The following is a 20853-nucleotide window of genomic DNA, read 5'->3' on the forward strand; positions in this document are numbered from 1 at the left end:
CATGTGCAGTCACCACCACCACCACCATCACCACCTCATGCAGCACACCCACCTCACTAGCAGACCCCACCACAACATACATCCAAACGTCCTGTTTGTCCTTCCCCACCCTGTCTACCCCCTTCCAAAGACACATAAATGCTCCCACTCAGACCCCCAACAGTCATCCACCTCACACACACTGTTCATGCACTTGCACCCAATTCCAGCACACCTCCTCCTCCTACAACCACTCCCTCTACCTCAACTACTATTCCTCCTCCCACACCCCACCCCGCCCCACTGGTCCTAAGAAGCTTTTCCTTGCCAGCCTTGACCTCTTCCCTACCCCATCCCCCGTCCTGCCTGTAAGAGGAAAGTCCCCCCCAGCCTAGTACCTCCAGCTCCCATTCAACTCCTGTCCCCCTCCAAGAGTTCCCCAGCCACTAACGGGAACAAGAGTGGCACTCCGGCCCCCCGTCCCAAGGCCACTCCTCCACCCCCTACCCAGAAGGGCAAAGACCCGCCCCCTCCTAAACCTAAGCCCAAGCCCAAGGACCCCACTCCTGAAAAACCACCTGCCACCTCCCCCACACCCATTGCCCCCTGAGGTGCCTGCCTGCCATCTCCATGATGCCCCTGGAGTGCCTAGGCTGTAAGGAGTCAAGTTGGGCCTTGGACGTTGCTCTGTGTCCATTATTAACTTTTGACTGGCCAATGGCCCCTTCTGTGCATATATATATTTATATTTATCTCTTTTTACAATTTTGGTCGCTGTTCCCACCTAATTACAGTGGTTGGGCAGGTATGTGTCGTGGCTTTCTTTGCTCCTGGGTTATCTTGCTGTTGATTTACTCTGCAGATTGTTCTGGGTGTGTGGCATTTGTAATTGGTGTGTGTTGTGCTTGTGTGTGTTGTCACTCTCCTCCCCCTCCCTTGTGTGCTAGGTGGCTGTGCTTACCGTCGTCGTCTTCGTCAGCGTTGGTGCTCCTGGACGGCCATCACTTGGTATAGCATCGGGAACACTTTCAGTTCGGGTTCCATGGCGGCCGCAGACTCTTCTGTGTCCCTGGAAGTAAGTGTCTCCTTTTATATGATGCGCTTCACCAGGCTTTTGCTGGCAATGCCAACGCCCCGGAAATCCTGGCGGTCTGCTATGTCATAACATGGTGGGCGGATCCTTGTCTTCTCCCAGCCTGTATGTGGATACTGCCGTGGTCAGTGGCCGTACCGCACTGGCGGTTGGGGTGGTATATTGGCTGTCTATGGGAGGGATCACCACCATGGTCATAATTTGGCGGTCATTACCGCTACCCTGGCGACGGTACTACCGCCATTGCTGGCGTGGCGGTCACCTGACCGCCAATGTCATAATGAGGGCCATAGGGGGTCATTCGCCGTCCGCCAAGGTACCGCCGACAAATGACCGCACCGCGGTCAAAAGACCGCGGCGGCCATTCAAACATTTCCGCTGGGCCGGCGGGCGCTCTCCAAAAGAGCGCCCGCCGGCCCAGCGGAAATGCCCCTGCAACGAGGACGCCGGCTCAGAATTGAGCCGGCGTAGTTGCAGGGGTGCGACGGGTGCAGTTGCACCCGTCGCGTATTTCAGTGTCTGCAAAGCAGACACTGAAATACTTTGTGGGGCCCTCTTACGGGGGCCCCTGCAGTGCCCATGCCATTGGCATGGGCACTGCAGGGGCCCCCAGTGGCCCCACGGCACCCCCTACCGCCATCCTGTTCATGGCGGGTTTCCCGCCATGAACAGGATGGCGGTAGGGGGTGTCTGAATCCCCATGGCGGCGGAGCGCGCTCCGCCGCCATGGAGGATTCAATGGGGCAGCGGTAAACCGGCGGGAGACCGCCGGTTTACCCTTTCTGACCGCGGCTGAACCGCCGCGGTCAGAATGCCCTTGGGAGCACCGCCAGACTGTTGGCGGTGCTCCCGTGGTCGGTGACCCTGGCGGTCACCGGCCGCCAGGGTCAGAATGACCCCCATAGTGTCTTGCGACCACCCCTTTGCTAACATGTTCCTGGACTTCCTTCTGAAGTTGCACAAGCATAATGTAGTCAAACTGTACCTTGTGGAAGGCCTCCCACATAGACCCTCCAGCAGCTAACAACCCCTGCAGCTTTGGCAGTGACCCAGATGCCAACACCTGGTCAACTTCAGGTATCTCACTAGTCTATCTGTCTGGAGCAGTGGCAGTGAATGCCACGGCCAGTGTCCTCTGAGAGTCTACCCTGATCCACTGCCTAACTTGTTCATGTTGCTGCACATAAATGATCTCAATCTCTTCTTGAGACTAACCTGCCGGCTGTGGTGTAGTCAACGCAGCTGATGTTGTCCAACCCATTTAGCTCTGTGTCCTGGTACTAAACAGGGGCAATCAAAACATTGCCCCAGAGACATCGAGTATCGTGCTTGTCTCACATTGCTATGTTTACCTTGACCATTTACCACTGAGCTCCAACTCAACTTGGGTAATGGGATATTCCATGTCCTCTCCACTGACTACTAAGCCTCTGCTTTTAGCACCGAGGTGAATCTTTTCTGGATTTAAATACTTCCTACCATAGTTCTAGGAGCTCCTCTATCCCTCAGGGCAGGAGACTTCCTCTGAATGATTCTAGCCTCTATCACACATCCCACTGTGTTTGGGTGTATGTGCTTCAGAGCATCTGTGCCCCTTTCTCAAATGTCTACAGCAACTAGGTTAAGAGTAACAGGGCCCTGTAGGCCTTCTCGGATTGCTTTCTCTATAGTTAGCATACTATCTGTGAGGATTGTGGTGTATTATATGGTATGGTTGTGGGACTTAACCATGTAAAACTTCATAAAACAGTCTCAGGTCTAGACAGGCTCATTTGTAAAATCTCTTGCACAACCCTGGGTAGCTGTGGCTTCATGCAACAAAGCTTAAGGAAAGGAACCATGGTAAAGCATTTGGAATCACCAAACAATGTAGACCCCAATAGTAAAATCCACCAGAGGGTTCTGGAGATATAGATTTTAAAGAAAAATTTAAATATCAGCTTTTTAGTCCAAAGCGCAAACAAGGTGAGAGATCAATTCTGACAAGGGAGAAGGGGCTATTCCTTGGTCCATGGGTAGAAGGTCAGGGGAGCCAATAAGGAGTATGTGGACAGTTACCTGGTTAACAACGAGTCTCAAGTCCAGTTCCACACTTTACATCAAGGCAACCTTAGACCTCAATCGAATGGTCCTGATGCTGGAAACGCAGGATGCTGAAAGATGTCCTACATGCTGTGCGGTTGACGGGGGTGTTCCCGGGGCTATTCCTTGGTCCATGGGTAAGGTAGGGCAACATTGGCCACAAGATTTGTAAGTCCATCAAAGTCCCCTTTCAACCAGTAGAAGTCTAGATGCGGCTGGGCTACAGATCTCCGGACACAGCTGGTCCAGCGGTTACCTTTGGTGAAGGCTGGTGTATGTCTTTAGCAACCAATCTGCACTCAGACGCCATTGTCTGGTTCATCAGACTTGGGTTGGTGTTGACCAATCAGGATCGTCTCTTGGGTTGCCTGATGGTGGTCAGTAGCGATTTTACAAATGTGGCTACTGACTTGCCCGAATAAGCTACTTCACATTTGATTGTCCTGGTGCTGGTTCCAAGGGATCAGCCGACAGACCCTTGCGTTCACTTCCTTGGTCTGGTCTTACAATGAAACCTCTAGTTTACCTCAAATGCTGCATAGATTATTTGCAAAACCCTATTTTTAAAAATGAGTTCCACAATCAGTTTTAATAGAGGTTGGAAGGCCAGAACTAGGTATTAACTCCCTCAACAACAATTTGGCCACTGTAAGGCTACCTGCTCTCTTTGTGAGAAATACTTCCAACCTTTTAGAAAACAAGCAGATAATTACTAAGATGTACTGAAGTTACGTTTGGCAGAGAATATGCATCTTAAGCCTCAGAAATGGAAGATACTGCATAGTGGTCGCTCCATATTGGTCGCTCAAGCAAGAACCAGCCACATACAATGTCAGGTCAGCCATTTCCAAAGATGTCTCTTTAATATCTATTCTTGGCTTTGTACATAACTCAGTCATCTCTATTCAGTTGTGATCTGGTCATCATCAGTCTCATAATTTTCCCTGTCTTCACAACCCTTCTTTGAGATAGGATGCTGTTTCGCTGGGTTCAAAACATTGCATCTCCAAAGAGAAATGTTCTCTGATGCAGGTTTGATCTGCTCATAACGAGTCCTTCTACTGTTGGTTATATTTTGTGTTCTTGTTCTTCTCAAACGATTTCGACCAAATGTGGGACATATACGATTAAAGTATTGCCAATAACAATCCCTTCACTTTGTTCAATGGCAATGCAAACAGTACTCAACAATTCTAAGAAATATTCAAACTTCCCTCTGGGTAATCAGGTTACTCAACTTCAGAATTGCAGAAACCTGTTCTTTTGAGACTTTCTTCACACTTTTTTCAATACGGTATCTAAGGTAGATGACTTCCTTCTTATAATACTGCATTTTAACTGGGAAAACTTTTTTTTTTTTGTATTGTTTTATTTATTGGCCTTCTGTTATACAGCTCATACAGCTCTAACAGCAGCCAAAAAGTAAAGAAAAACAACATCAAGCAATAAGTACAGCTTGGCATTATAAGTCACACATAGAAAGGCCATGTCTATTGTTGTCAAGCGGTGTGCAGCAAGCATTCAGTCTGTCTTATTGCAAGGTCTCACTTTCAGTTTTACAAGTTCAAGCCCTCAGGGGGCCAATCCAACACCACCTTCCTGGAACGCACTGTTTATCGCTCATGCGACTTTGGAATCAATAGCTCGTGGCTACTAGAGAGCAGGTGAGGCCTGTACTTCCTTTGTGTGGTTATCTCAGTGGGTTATGGCATTTAGTCAATGTTATTGCTCAGCAGGTATGACTGCAAGAGACCCATATATTCTGGGGTTGCTGCATTGAGGAGACCATGGAACAGTAGAGTTCTAGATGATTATTACAATGTGTCATATATTTGAGCCAGTCTCGGTTCCTGGGATGGCCGCAGCCACCTCACACAAAAAAAACCCCACTTTTTTGCTAGCAGTAGCTCAAACGATGCAAAGCACCTGAGCCCCCGCGGTTTTCCCCTCATGCATCCCAAGAGAGCTATCTTAAGTGTCAATTCAAGTGCCATTGCTAACATATCAGAAAGTGCTCCGCCCAATCCCTCCCAGTACTCAGCTATCGCCGGACACTGCTACGCAAGATGCATAAACCCAGCTTCAGACTCACCACATCGGGCACAGCACAAGTGTGCTTTGAGATGGAATGCAATCAATTGTCGAGGAGTATGATGTGTTCAGTGAAGTTATTTCAGATGGATGAAGCATAATCACCCATTAGGGGATACTTCTCCCATTAAACTGCAGTAATACTACCAGTCCTCGTCCAAAAGGGCCTCCCCAGATCTAATTTCTATTGTTCTCTGGCCCTTGAGTTTAGTGTTGGCGCCTCCGTTTGAATGGAGATGTATAAGTTGGTCACCATGTGTTTAACCATCGGAGCAGCCAGAAAGTTTGATAGCATGGCAGATGTTGGGGGTTGCAGGGGAAAGGGGGAGTATTGTGCCCTGCATAGAGCACAGATTAAATAATACGTAAATATATCCAATGGGGTTGGATCGGTATCAAGCGTCCACTGTTGGGCAGTCTAGAAATCCAGCTTCTGGGAAGACATTTCCCATCGTAGCTAGTCCCCATGTGTGTAGGGTCTGCAGGAGCATGGGGTTGCAAGTGAGTGATGCAAGAGGAAACTGAGCTAGCGACTGTTTGGAAGAGCAAAGAATTTGTGACTTTAGACTATTCCAAATCTTTCTTAAGTCTAGTTGTGTGCTAGAGACCATATCTATCTCAACTCGGCTGCATGGGAGTGAGGGGGGGTCTGACCCAAAAGGGCCACAAGTGGGGTTAGGTGGGCATTATCATTCTCAATTGCTATGTGCGGCATGTATGGTGGAGGTCTATGCCAAAAATATGTGAAGTGTGCTTGGGCACACACATATTAAAGTTCAAAATCTGGAGCATTTAATCCATGCTTGTCATATTGTACCATCAAGGTTTCCCATCGCACCCTAGTTGGAGCACCTCCCAAGCTAGAGTGAACAGATGTGATTTAAGGGTCTTGAAGAAAAGTTGAGTGAGTGTTATTAAATGAGTAAAGAAGCTTGGGCAGGATAACCATTTGAATCAGAGTGCTCCGCCCCATCAGTAAGAGCAGAAGTGTTTTCCAACGGGAGACCTGCTCCTCAAAGAGGGTCATGGTGATCCTGTACTTTTCCCTGAACATAGTGTCCTAATTGTTATGGATCCAGATCCCAACATATTTAACAGGCTGCATCGCCTAGGTAAGTGGGAAGTCTGATGGTTAGGGGTTTGTGGCTTGCGTGAGCGAGAATATTGGAGATTTGCAGCTTATAGATACACCCGAGACAGTCCAGAAGAAGGCAAATTCTCGGATGACCAAGCTTAGGTTCCAGGCTGGGTTCGTGAAGTATAATGTGATATCATCCGCTTAAAGAGATACTAATAGGTTTAGAGAGCAGGATGTCAGCTTCCTCTGCCCATAAAGCTGTCGGATTGCACAGGCTAATAGTTCTGAGGCTAGGGTGTAGAGAAGGGGGGATAATGGGCAACCTTGTCTAGTACCCTGTCCAATGGTTAAGGCTCCAAAAGGAGCCCCAACATGTGTATCCTGGTTGTCAGTGAGGTATACAGCAACCTGAGCCAGTTTATGAATTGGTGTGGGACGCCCATTCGTGCTAGTATACCATTCTACTGGCTTTCCTCTCACTTTTGGGAAATCATTTGTAAATGACAGAATGTCACTTCTGCTCCATGGGACATGGACAAAATGTCCCCCTGGAATCTCCTTCATTGGTAAAATCTTTACCAGATCTTTATCCTGCTGCACATTTTCAGTCAGCTCCAAAGAATCCCTTTTCCTCTTGTCTCTTTTCTTTGCCCATCTGCCTTCCCATTTTTCTAATGCCCCCCAGGTCTGAGCACTTTGGAGCAATTCCTTAAGGTGTGCCTTCATTCTGGCAGATCTCATGTGTTCAAAATCTTTAACTTCAAAATCGAATATGTAACTCCTTTTCAAATGCTTAGTTTTCTCTATTTCTATGCCGTATTTCTCTGCTAAGTCTGCTAATCTCTGATGCACATTGCTCACCTCTCTCATAACTTTTGGGCACATGTATCTCAATTCTGCTTCTATGTAGGATTCCAACCTATTCACACCCATCGTTCCCTCAATGAGTTCACCTACTTCCATGCTTAGCCTAGCACAATTCAAATGCTCCTCTCCTTTAGAAGCACTCTGTGGGGTATTCAGCTTGTCTAACCATTCAGTTAATTGCTGGGCTGTCAGTCCTTGTGACAAAATGATATTTGCTTGGACCTGTGGCACCTGCTGTGCAACTGCATTTGGAGTCTGCGGTGTCAATAATTTCAAACTCTGACTAACGTTTGGCCCTGTTACCGTATGTGGAAGTGCAACAAATGGACTAAGGTCTAGCAATGATCTTGATCCGTCAAAAGTCTGTCCCACCGGAGAGACTATTCAAGCATTTTCATTATGTCCTCCCCTCATTAGGTTCTGGGGCATTGTTCCCTGTTCACCTACAGTTAGCCTCTTCTGTGTAAATAATGGTACCGCTGGACCAACAGTAATAGGTAGCGATATAGCATCCTGGGCTGCTCTGGCTCCTATGCTCTGTGGGAGAGTAACTCCCATATTCTGATTCATCGTTGGAGTCATGTCTGACTGAGTCCCTGTTACTGGAGTAAATCTTGGCATTACCTGCGGCTGTACTTTGGGCAATAAAATCAGAGTCAGCTCAGTTTGAACCAGTATCGGTCTCGGGAAGACCTACTCCGTGGGCACCACTAAGTTCTAAGTCCTTTCCATAATGGGCACATCAGGATAAATTCTCTGAACCTGTGGCCGTTGCATCTGAGTCTGCACTACAGGAGTGGTATGCACATTAAGACCACTTTGCACTGCATTCTGTGTCAGGTTAGCATTAACCTGCACCGGACTCACTGTCCCATTAACCTGTGTCGGGGCTGTCGGATCAACATTGGTACTTGGACTACTCTCATGTACTGTATATGGTGGCGGTCAATCTCTCAATAACTGTGTAATAAACTCCTCATAGTTCGAGTCCTCCTCCACTGTTGAAGACTTTCTAGCCTCCTTACTCTTGGACGGACCTTTATTAGTTTTCCTAGTAGCTTTCTTTCCTTCCTTCTCATTTTCCTGCGTGATTGCTAGAAACAACTTAATCCCCTGCAAAGTCTCCATTCTCCTTCTGAACACAGTCCCATCTAGCCTCCACTAGAGTCTTTTCTGCCTTTCTCATTCTTCTCTCGAGTTTCAGTTGCTGCTGTTGTCTGGCCACTAGCTCCCAAATCGCTAATGCCTCAAATTGTGCTGGTCTCGGAAGGGGCTACGATTCATATAGCACCATCCGTAAATGCTCCAAGACCCTCAAATTGTATGTCCCATTTGTAGGAAACTCTAAGTTCCCATCTTTTTCTGTCAATTTGCACCATTGCTTTAGCCAAAGACATGGCGCAACACCCTTCTCTTCCATTACAATGTAAGCTGGTGTACCCTCTGGCGGTGTAGCATCGCCTACACTCGTTGTAATATACATATCTCCCGTTAGGGCACTTTTTAGCGCTTTGAAAAATGTCATCTTTTCTATCTTTTTGTTTTTCAAAATCAAATCAGGAAGTGACTTTTAATCTCAAGATTCTTTTCACCTACGTTCTAAACCGATTGCAACTCACGGATGGCTGCCAATCCGTGCGCGACCCTTCACACTAACAGACCTATCCCAGCGCGGCTCAAATGACGCCACACTCACACGTAGTGCGGCTGACAAAGTCTTGCGGCTTGTCCTCCTTCACTCCAATTCACACAAAACTGATGCATATATTGCGAGCACTAATCAAAAACCAAAAAGAAATCTGCTGGTTTACTACAGGAAAGGTAACACAATCGCTTCAGAAACCTTACGGATTTTTCACTGATGGCTCTTCCTGCACTTACAGCTACTCCCTCTTTCTCGGTCTCCCAGATTCGCAAGCAAAATTCAACCCACAAATTTTACTCTCAACTGATCAATGGGTCTGTACTTGTGCGCATAAAACTTGCCAAATCTCAGTCGAAATTTTCTTACACTCACTTGAACTCACGCCCTGACTTGTTGACCACGCCCGATCAACCTACTAAACCAGACAGATTACAACAGACCAAGTGTCTCATACACTTTCAATATACTCCAGAGTCTTAGACCACGCAGGGTCCGTACATCAACAACCACGTGGACAATTTTTGAGCACAAAGCACCACCTAGATATGAAGTTTGACGACTTCCCTGCTCTCACACTGCGGAGTACGCACACTCCTACCACAACTTAATTTGGAGTACGCAAACTCCCTAAACCCTCACAAACCTCACAATTCACCTGCAATATGCATAAGCTGTGCAAGCGCAACCTATTTCACTCACACTATCATTAGAACGCCGGGAACATCCTCAAACAACCATTGGCAGGATCCAGGATCTGGGAAAGTCATTTCTGGACTTAAGGGAACATTACTTTCTCTCCAATTACCATCATTAAAAAAAGAAATCCAAATCTTAATAATAATGAACTCTCAAAAGGACCAACTCATCAAACTGCTACCCCGTCTGTTTGTCTATTATTCTATTCCAAACGTCTCTGGTAAGCTCTCAAGGAGATGAACCATCAGTCTTGTACCATGTCTGTTAACACCTGTCACTCTGTACCGGACGTCTATGGTAAGCTCTTAAGGAGACTAATCATTACCTTTACCACCATGTCTGTTAGCGCGTCTTAATAAGTAAACTTACAAGGGGACGCGGATGGATCGATGAACCTTTTGAGTCGCAATTAAGATGTTCTTACCATAGATTCAGTACATAATCAATCAATTCACGATAATCGATAAATATCAGTAATCAATAATCACTGTAGTCAATAATTGTCACTCACCATGACCTTTCAGTCATGAATAACCACACCTTTAGTAAAAGATTAGAATATTTATTTCCCTATATTAAGAATGCTAAGGTCATATAGATTAATCTCAAAATCAGATGAAACACATACAGAAATAATACTGGTTGTCCAAAGCGGTGGAAGAAACATAATCTAATCAAAGCTTGAACTACAACACCTTCTAAAGTTATTGTGCAAATCAATATTAAAGCCAGCTATGTCAATGTGATAACATACATGAAGTTCAGCAGAGAAATTCGTCAAGCATTAGTCCCTGTTATCATGTCATTAGTGAGATCTTTAACTAACATCAAATTAGCATCAGCATGTTGGGCTTCATGCAAAACAATTTAGTAAAACAACTTTGGAAAAATATCTAACTGTGACAGAGCCATAGACAAAACAGCACAGTTGGTACCTAGAAAGAAAAAGCAAATATACATAATAATCACATTTTAGGATATACCTTTCCTCAGAGTGGATCAGCAAAGCAGAGTCAGTCTTCGTCCTCAAGACATCAGTTAGTCAGCAAGGCATCAGGCTTCAGCATCAGAATTTAAGCAAGGGCAAAGTCTTTAGCATTAAAGTTAAGCACGTCTCTTGTCAAGATGCATAAGAAAATAGTAACCTCTCGGTCAGGAAGAAAATGGGCAACAAACTGTAGGAAGTCAAGGGCAGAATGCCTCTCTTCTCTCTGTGTACTCTTGTTAAGTCAAGGTTACCTAAACTATCCCCTAAATCCCTATTGCTCAGTTAGTCGTATGTTCACACTCAGTCCAATAAAACTAAAATCTCAAATCTATGAATTCTAATATTTCTCCTTTCACATATTGTTGATTGGTTCATCTTGCGATGTCCTCGTCATCCGGCTTGTCAGGTAACAATATTGTTGCAGCTTCTACTCTAGTCAGTATCTTCATTGTTCTTGTCCTGGAAAAGTTAGTCTCACACACATTACACATAAAATGTTGCATTAGCAAGAGCTTCATCTCCTAGCAGTCGCTTCTCACAAGAAGCTTCCGTTATGAGCACATTTAAAAATACAATAGAAATTCGCACTTTACCTTTCTTGGTCAGCTATTTTATTAAATGCTAAGAAATACATCTTTTACATGAGGCCAGGCAAGTAGACCAAGACACTCGCTAAGTTAAGGCCTATAATTAATAAAGCTAAAGCCTAATTCATAACCCTTAATATGACATATTACTGCATTAATCAAACATATGTTCAACATTTAATAAGTATTAAGTCATTCATTAGTACACTTCATTAACATTGATGGCCATTCTTTGTGATCACGTTTTCTACAGTGTACATAATTTTCAACAGAAACTTATTATTCAGAATACATAAACACTCATTAATAATTTTCATTAAAACACCTGCGCTAGCACCAGTAAGCATGTGACCAGGCGTCATCCGCTGTGATGACTCTGAGGTCGGGTCACATGTAGTAAGCAGACACACTGGCATGCTTTGCTGTGCATGCACTGAGTCTGTTTAAACCAGCATGTGCTTTCTGTATTCAGTCCACCTCAGCTACTCGCAGCTTTAGTTGAGAATGGGTACTGTTTAATACTGTACATTTTAGTATTGCACAAACACACTGTGGCTGTGGGCCTTTACTTCTCTGCAGTCCATTGAAACTCCTATCTAAAGTAATGGTGCAACCAATCAAGTTTTCCTTTGCAAGGAGGAAGAGTTACCATTTTCTGACTGCCTTGTAGACATTGAAAGTATGGAAGCAATGCCTTGCTGTTCTGGGACCTGCCTTGGCTTTCATTTGCTTTACACTGCCTGATTGCCCTACAGGCCAGTCTGAGGCATGTGTGTGCTTATCTGCTTGTGTGTGTTTGTGTGCACAGGCAGGTGTATGTTTATGCACTGGTCCGTGTTTGTGTGTTTGGTTTTTGTGTGTGTGGGTGTGTTTCACATAAAGTTGAGGGTAGCCTCCATAGTGCGTGCACCACACACAAGCACCAGCACACGCAGAGGTGTGAGAGATAGGCCTTTAGATGCACCCATTCAGAAAGTGTATATGTTTGTAATGCCAAGGAAAGTCCAGCGGCATCTGGAAGATCCATTCACTAGTAGATGCCTCAAGGGGTTTCCATTTCAAAGATCGTGAGAGGTCTCGGAACCCGAAGTACTCTCTTTCTGGTTGGGAGAGGGGTTCTGCCCATGTCCCAGAGGTATTCACTGGCAGACAAAAGGCTCTGTCGCTGTTTCATAAACAGGAGCTGTGCAGGTGAGGTAGAGCTAATTGTTTTGTTTGGCGCATTTTGACGCATCATCATAAACTCTGGCTTATATGTTTCAAAGAAAAGTTTGTTTTCTCTATATGACTTTAATGATCTTTATGAAGATGGATACAATGATTATAAACATCTTAGTATCAATAATAATTAAAAAAACGTTTTAAGAGATTTATACAGCTTGGCATGCAGCACATATGCAGCACATTGTGACTTCTTGGCACTTTAATTATGAAAACAAAAAAATGACCACCATAATTTATTGTTGACTCAATTCCACGTTAAGTAAAAAGCAAGTGAAAATTAAAACTGCTCTGCTGGGGGGAAAAGGTAAGCTGTATTCACGGTTCTTTAAGTGGGACGAAGGTGATCTCTAAAAGGAGCAAACACTGATTTAAATATTACCAATGTCTGTGTAAGAAGTAATGGTCATCATCACACCATTTTCCTTTGCAGTGTTTCTCTGTTGGAAATGTGCACCCATTTTCTCCCCACATCTTTCTGGAAACGTGTATCTGCAGTCTCTCACGTACTTGTTTTCCTCTTCAACACCAATTCCACTCTCTCCTTTTTTGTGCATACTTCGTTCGTCTTCACTTCTTAATCTATCCTGCGCAGACAACACGCCCACTCCGCTCACCTGTGAGCTCTACATTTTCTTTTTCTTTTCTTATTGTACATATTGTGACAGCTGTCTGACATCCTTAATGTGGTTTACCACAATTGGCACATGTTAACCATTTTCAAGGTGCTTTTCAGAGGACAAGAATTGAAAGCCTTAAACAACATCGATCCAACATCCCTCAACAACCACATCAGCTTCCACCAACTTACCATACATCTCTGCTCAGCCGGACTCATACTCACACAAATCCCCTGCATAGGCACAACCAGAACACACCATTGTACCTCTTCAGTTCTTGATTTCTGCAAGAAGTTAAAGACATGACTCTTCAGTCAGGGCTGTCCTCCACTTGACGCAGACTCCCGGGTGATAGTGCACACTACAAATACACATAACACCACAATATGCCTGTGGTGAGAACACCTTTATGACCTGCTGATAAGTGCTCAACTCAAACGTTCTCACTGCTTCCCTGTTATAAACACTCCCAACAGCCTACACTCGCCCAGATAAACATGTTGAGGCAGGAACTGTTGAACATATTTAATGCATTAGGATACAGTGCAGTCTTTGCCTTTAAATATTTCAAACCTACACATTCAGAATTGGTTTATGAACCTTGATTTCTCAAAAAATACTTTCTTACAATGAGCTTTAAAATAGGCCATTTGCCCCTCTTTTTTAACACAATTTATAGGGGAAGAACCCTGCCAAACCCTCTTTAGGTCTGTCAGGACCGTCACTTTGTTGGCTTAGTAAAACAAATCCCCAACCTTTGCGCCCCACCACTTTGAAACGTCACCAGCCGCCACTGGTGGTAGGAATGCATTAGCAAGGTTCATCCAATCTTACAGTGTGCTTCGCCAACAAGCAGGACCGCAGAAGGAATGACTCCATGGACCGATAAGCAATATGGCCATTGTGAAACACCACTAATGCAGTTTCGTTCACTCTCTCAACAGCCTGTCTCCCTCCAACCATGCGTTTCTCAAAGTCAGGAATTATTTCACTCATGTCCTACTTCCCATCTGTGATCTACTCAATTACCCTCAATATAGGTTCCATTGCTTCCATTTCACTGAAGCGATTCTCATCCGGGTGTCCTACTTTGTGACATCACGCTCATCTGCATCCACCCTTATTAACTTCGACCTGTCTACTGTTTCAACACAGTGCGTCCCTCATTTTGCAGATATATGGCACAAGCATTGCCTGTTTCAACGTTTCCTGGCACTTCCCCATCGTCCCCTCCATTGTGGATGTTTTCCAAGGTTCAGTCTTGATAATGGTCTTGCCTTCTTTTCTTTGTGCAGTCCATCTCTGAGACTCAGATCTCCTCAAACAGACTTGCAGAAGACACTCAAGTCTCCTTGTTCCCTACTTTCACTCTCAAACCAAAATCATTGTTTGCATTTAGCCATCCAGCACTGGAGGGACCTTGGCTACTTTATGCTCAAAGTGGCCAAAACAAATTCTTCTTCCATTCTTCATCCACTGTCACCCCATCATTGTCTTTCTTCATTTCCTTCTGCCCAGCCACTGACCCCTTTTCCATCAGCTAAGAACTTAGTTGCACACTTTGGACTCACAAATTAAATTATGTACCTTCAACAAAACAACCATGATAGTTATCTGTTTTAACTACTCTGGACAAAACCTCAACGCCCTTCGCCTAACCAAAATAGACTGTAGCAACAGTTTCCTCCTAGGTCTACCTCAGTGTCTGTACTTCATTTGGACAAGCTTATCATTTGTGCCATGCACATTTTGATCTTATTGCTTAGACCCACCAAACTGAACACTACAGCCTCCAGGTGGGATGACTGTCCATAAGCATCTTGTTCAAGTTCCTCTCGTTTCTCACCCTGGCCTTTAAAGTGGTCTTCTTCATCTGTAGTTATTGGGCTATATTAACCTCTAATGTCCAACCAACACCATTCACTCTTCTAGCCATCGTCTTTCTACCAGCTGTAATTCTGCATGCACAACGTTGAGGGTGTGGTATCTATACATCACCAAATGATGTTCACTTCTGTCAGATCCCTTTCAGGATGCCACAGGGCAGACTGGGGCTACTGGACCACAGTCATGGGGGTTGAGGATTTTGCCACTGCTGCCTGGAACCTGTCTTGATATGACTCTGCAAACTGGCCCAAGTATAAACCTTCCACACTTGGCTTTCAGTCGTAGGGAGCTGAGTAGTCACAGGCATCTCCGTGAGATTAGTTTGCGGGTACTCAGGTTTAGGAATCAATGCCACCCACCATCAGTGCAATAAGATCAATGTCTCTCCCAATGCTTCTCTTTGTATAAAAGACAAAGAGGGTCATTCTGACCCTGGCGGGCGGCGGGAACCGCCAAATGGCCGCTCCGCAGTCAGAAGACCGTGGATGCCATTCTGGCTTTCCCGCTGGGCCGGTGGGCGACCGCCAAAAGAGCGCCCGCCGGCCCAGCGGGAAAGGCCCTGCAACAAGGAAGCCGGCTCCGAATGGAGCCGGCGGAGTTGCAGGGGTGCGACGGGTGCAGTTGCACCCGTCGCGATTTTCACTGTCTGCTAAGCAGACAGTGAAAATCTTTATGGGGCCCTGTTAGGGGGCCCCTGCACTGCCCATGCCAATGGCATGGGCAGTGCAGGGGCCCCCAGGGGCCCCACAACACCCGTTCCCGCCATCCTGTTCCTGGCGGTAAAAACCGCCAGAAACAGGATGGCGGGAAGGGGTTCGGAATCTCCAAGCCATGGAGATTCAGCCCATGCAGGGGAAACCGGCGGGAAACCGCTGGATCCCCTTTTCTGACCGCGGCGGTAGAATGGGCTGGGAAGCACCGCCAGCCTGTTGGCGGTGCTTCCGTGGTCCCCGGCAGACAGTGAAAATCTTTATGGGGCCCGGTTAGGGGGCCCCACGACACCCGTTCCCGCCATCCTGTTCCTGGCGGTAAAAACCGCCAGAAACAGGATGGCGGGAAGGGGTTCGGAATCTCCATGGCGGAGCTGCAAGCAGCGCCGCCATGGAGATTCAGCCCATGCAGGGGAAATCCGGCGGGAAACCGCCGGATCCCCTTTTCTGACCGCGGCTTTACCGCCGCGGTCAGAATGGGCTGGGAAGCACCGCCAGCCTGTTGGCGGTGCTTCCATGGTCCCCGCCAGGGTCGGAATGACCCCCAAAATCTTCATTACATGGAAGCACAGAATTCCACCACACATTCAGTAATTTATGAATACCTGTTTCACAGCTGTGAGTCTGTGTGTTTTCAGGATCTCTGCTGACTAATCCAAGTACCCCTCAACCCAACTGTTCATGGATACCCCCATTCTCTCGGTCACCTTCTCTCAGGTTCAGAGTTTGAGGTAACATCCATAGATGAAGTTTGCATGACTTCATTGAAGCAACTGTAGTTCACAGAGAACTACATGTCCATAGAACGTTGCTTGGACACCATTACTTCTGGACTGGCCCAAGAGCTATGCAAGTTCTCAATCACCCCAATGTCCAACATTTTGACCACCTCTGCCTTGATGCACTCCTGGAACTCAGTCGGACGTGACATAGGTCTTTCTTTTAGGCCCTAACTCAGGGGCTAGGTGTAACACTACCACAGTTCCATCCTCCCTGGCACTGTGCAGCCAGTCAAAATGAGGCTCACTGTCTTCCGCAACTTCTTCCGACATGGCCATGCTGTTCACAACGTAATCCTTCAGAGATAAGGCTTAAGGTGGTTCACTGGGAACACCTTCCCTTGTGGCCCGTTGGTTACCAAGTAGTATGCATTGTATACTTTCTGAACTACTCTGTAAGGCCTACACCATTTAGCTTCCAAAGCTTTGGGGAAAATGGGCTTCAGCACTAAGACCCCTTGATCTTCTTGGTACACAGTCATGTCACCTGGTGGTCATACCAGTCCTTCATTAGCGCTTGGCTAGCCTGAAGGGTTTCCTTTGCTTGAACCCTGTATTGGCCATTAATTTCCTGAGGCCAACCATATAGTCAGTCATCTCCCTCCCTGGTGATTCCTGAGTTCCTTCCCACCCTTCTTTGATCAGAGTGTGTCGTTACTCCATCTAGTGTCCAAACAGAAGTTCGAAGGGGCTAAATATGACTCACATCTGAAACATTTCATGGAAGGTAAATAGGAGACATGACAGGAGAAGATTTCACTTCCTCTTGAAATTCTCTGGTAGAGTCCCCATCAATAGCTTTAAGGTTTTGTTGAACAGCTCCACTAACCCATTGGTTTGTGGATGTTACGCTGTAGAGAAGTGGTAAAGGACACCAGCTTGCTCCCACATCTCTCTCATGTATGAGGAGATGAAGTTGGTTCCCCGGTTGGATAGCGCTATCTTTAGAAAAACAATCCTACAAAAAATCCCTGGGAGTGTGCTAGCTACCACTTTTGCAGTTGTGCTCCTCAGGGGTACTCCTTCTGGATACATGGTGGAATGATCTACCACAACCAAGATGTACTTGCTGCCTGATGCCAAGAGTGGGTTGAATGGACCAATAATATCTATTTCCACCCACTCGAATGGAACACCTACAATGGGTAGAGGCACTATAGTACCTCCTGCCTTACTATACAACTGCAAGTAGAACAGGTTCTACAGAACCACTCAATGTCTCTGCACATCCCTGACCAGTAGAACAGAGGATCCAGCCTATGCCAATGTCACTTCGTCGGCTAGTGACAACAAGAAATTCCTGTTCTCTAGTAAACCACTAGCCTCTTGTTAGTACCTGGCACAGGATTCACCAGCTCACTGTACAATAGGCCAACCTCCCAGCCGACATAGGCCCTCATTATGACATTGGTGATATTTTCTGAATGCCGCCATGGTGACGGCTGCCAACATACCGCCACAAAGGCGAACAGCCGCCCGCCAGATTATGACACACACACACAAAACTGACAGAAATCAGCCACAAATCTACCGGACCCAACAAACGCGAAAAACTGTCTGAACTAGCAACCATAGCGTTATGCCAGCAAAACAATATCCTCCAAATAATGACCCACGAATCACCACCGCAGACATTCAACGGCGGTAAACCATTGGCGGTGCATACCGCGGTGGTGGAAATGGCCACCCAAACCAAAACAAGCCAACATTGGCCAGTTCTAAAAACCCACACCTGACACAAATACACACACTTCACACACCCACCAACAGCACTATAAAACACCCCCCACATCACCCATAACCCTTTGCAAACACAAGAAGACAGCTACACCTTGCCAGGCCAATCCCAGAGATAACTGCACACACACACCACGACTACCCATTCAACCGTCACGCACCACACACCCTACCACATCATTCAACACCTTCTGCACAACACACACACCACACAACACCCATGTCCCCACAAAGGCACCCCAGTTTCACTGATGAGGAATTTCGGGTGATGGGGGAGGAAATAGTCAGGGTAGAGCCACAGCTGTTTGGAGCACAGGTACAGCAGATCTCCGTTGCCAGGAAGATGGAGCTATGGCAGTGGATCGTGGACAGCGTGAATGGAGTGGGACAATACCCATGCACAAGGGACGACATTCGGAAGAGGTGGAATGACCTATGGGGGAAGGTGCATTCCATTGCAGCAATGCACCAGCTGGCCATCAGGAGGACTGGTGGTGGACCCCCTCCTCCTCCTCCACAGTTGACAGCATGAGAGGAGCAAGTCTTGGCAATACTGCATCCTGAGGGCCTCACTAGAGTAGCCGGAGGACTAGACACTGGTGCGTCACCATTTCCAACCTACCACCACCCATACCTGCATGTTATGTCATCCCCTCACTCTGACTCCCTTCACCCCACTCCATCCCACACAGTGCACCACTCCAATTACCACACCTAAATGTCTACCCCTGTATGCCATACCCACTGCAAGCACATCCCTCCCAACTCTGTATGCAGACCCTCCGGCAATACATGGACAGCATGTAGAACTACCAATCCCACAATCTATCACCATCCACTACCAAAGGTGTGAGGACATCACCAATAGCATTGGGAAAGGTAGAAATGCTGAATATGTGACAGACAATTACCCTAACAAATCACTTACATCCCCACAGGTGCCCCAGCCAGTGTCAGTGGCGAGGAGGTGCCACGGCAACCAAGTCCCCCACCAGAAGATGCCCTCAGTGATGACAGCAACTCTGGAGGTCTTGATCTGGATGAACTCCCTGGGCCATCTGGGACCACTGGTCAGTCGGCTACCACATCCCTCAGCCAGTCCACCACAGCCCCCCCCCTCAGACTCAAACACCACAGCAGCCAGCCAACGCCCCCAAACATCTGTCCCCAGGACACATCAATCAGTAGTGTGCCCACCTGTACAGGGACCCAAGTCGACACCACACAGGCAAGACGATGAAGGTCCTGGTGTAAGTGGGAATCAGCACACCATTCAGAGGACACAAGCACAGGGGGCCGGGGACAGTCGGAGGACAGCTGTGCACCAGGGGGAGGCCAGGCCCAGGGATCCGACTGCCCAGGAGGCACTCACAAATGGGGCCATACAAACAATCCCAGGACAGGATGGGTCAGGTGATCAACATCATTCAGGATAACCAGCGGCTGCAGGGGGAACACCACCAGGAGGTCATGCAACAATTGCAGGCCTTGAATACCACCATGGCCTCCATTGCAGGGGTGCTGAGTGACATGGCGAACATCATACGTGAGTACACAACACTCCAGGGGGCCCCGTTCACTAGCCAGTGTACTGACCAGCCCTCCAAATTTGCTGCAGTTAATGGGCACAAAGCCCTGCCACAGGACTCACAGGCCACCAGCACCCCCCCTGCAGAAGGTGAACCACCCTGCAAACGTTCCCTGTGACCCATGCAGACACCACAGTTGTCAAGACCAAGACCATCGCCAGGAAATGAGCCCCTCCAGAATGTCCCCCTTGTGTTCCACTGATTCACCTTGTTCACTTTGGGCTGATATTGCTCCTCTTCCTATGGCCCCATGGACACTGGACCTGTGCTACAAAGAGACTGGGCCACTACACTGGACTTTTCCCAACCATCACCGCACTCTATTTCACTTTCCATTGTTTTTTTGTTATTCAAATAAACACCCTTGAACACAACTTGAGTAGTATTGCTTTATCAGATAGAAATGTGCAATGTATTGAACTGTATTGAACTGCATTATCCTATGCGAATGCCCTGTAATGTGTGAATCCATCCAACAAATGTGTCTCAGACGTCTGTAGTCATCACATCAGTGCACTGTTGTAACCACACCAACATCTGCAATACGGAAAGACATAGGTGACAGTCAATTGTGATGCAAAGGTAGTGACTGGCACAACACAACAGCCACACAGCACTTTCCTAAAATGGAGACATGTATGAATCAACAGTCCTACCTGAATGTCATTGGAAGTACTGCTGAATGATATGTGTCCTGTTGTCCACATTTTCCTCCTCTTGCTCCTCCTCACTGTCCTCAGTGTCCACTGCTGCCACAGGCGCATTGTCACTCCCCTCCTCCTGCAGATAGGGCACATGGCATCTGAGGGCCAAATTGTGCAGCATGCAGTAGACCATCACAATCTGGCAGACCTTCTCAGGGTAGCATAGGGAACCACCTGTTAAATGGAGGCACCTGAACCTGGCTTTCAGGAGACTGAAAGTGCATTCCACAATCCTCCTGGTACGTCCATGTGCATCATTACACCGATTTTCAGCCCCTGTTCTCAGATTCCTAACAGAGGTCAACAGCCAAGACAGGTTTGGGTGCCGAGTCACTTGGAAGAAGTGAGGCACACACATTAGCCATGCACAATGGCATGGGGTATGACTCCAGTAGGCATACACTGACATACATTGGGTGGGGACTTAAGCTCACCTATAAGCCACACTATGTGCCTCTGTAGTTGTGCCATCCCCTGTGGGATGCTGTTATTCCTCAAGA

The sequence above is a fragment of the Pleurodeles waltl genome, chromosome 3_1 (genome assembly GCF_031143425.1).
Source record: "Pleurodeles waltl isolate 20211129_DDA chromosome 3_1, aPleWal1.hap1.20221129, whole genome shotgun sequence".
NCBI lineage: Eukaryota > Metazoa > Chordata > Amphibia > Caudata > Salamandridae > Pleurodeles > Pleurodeles waltl.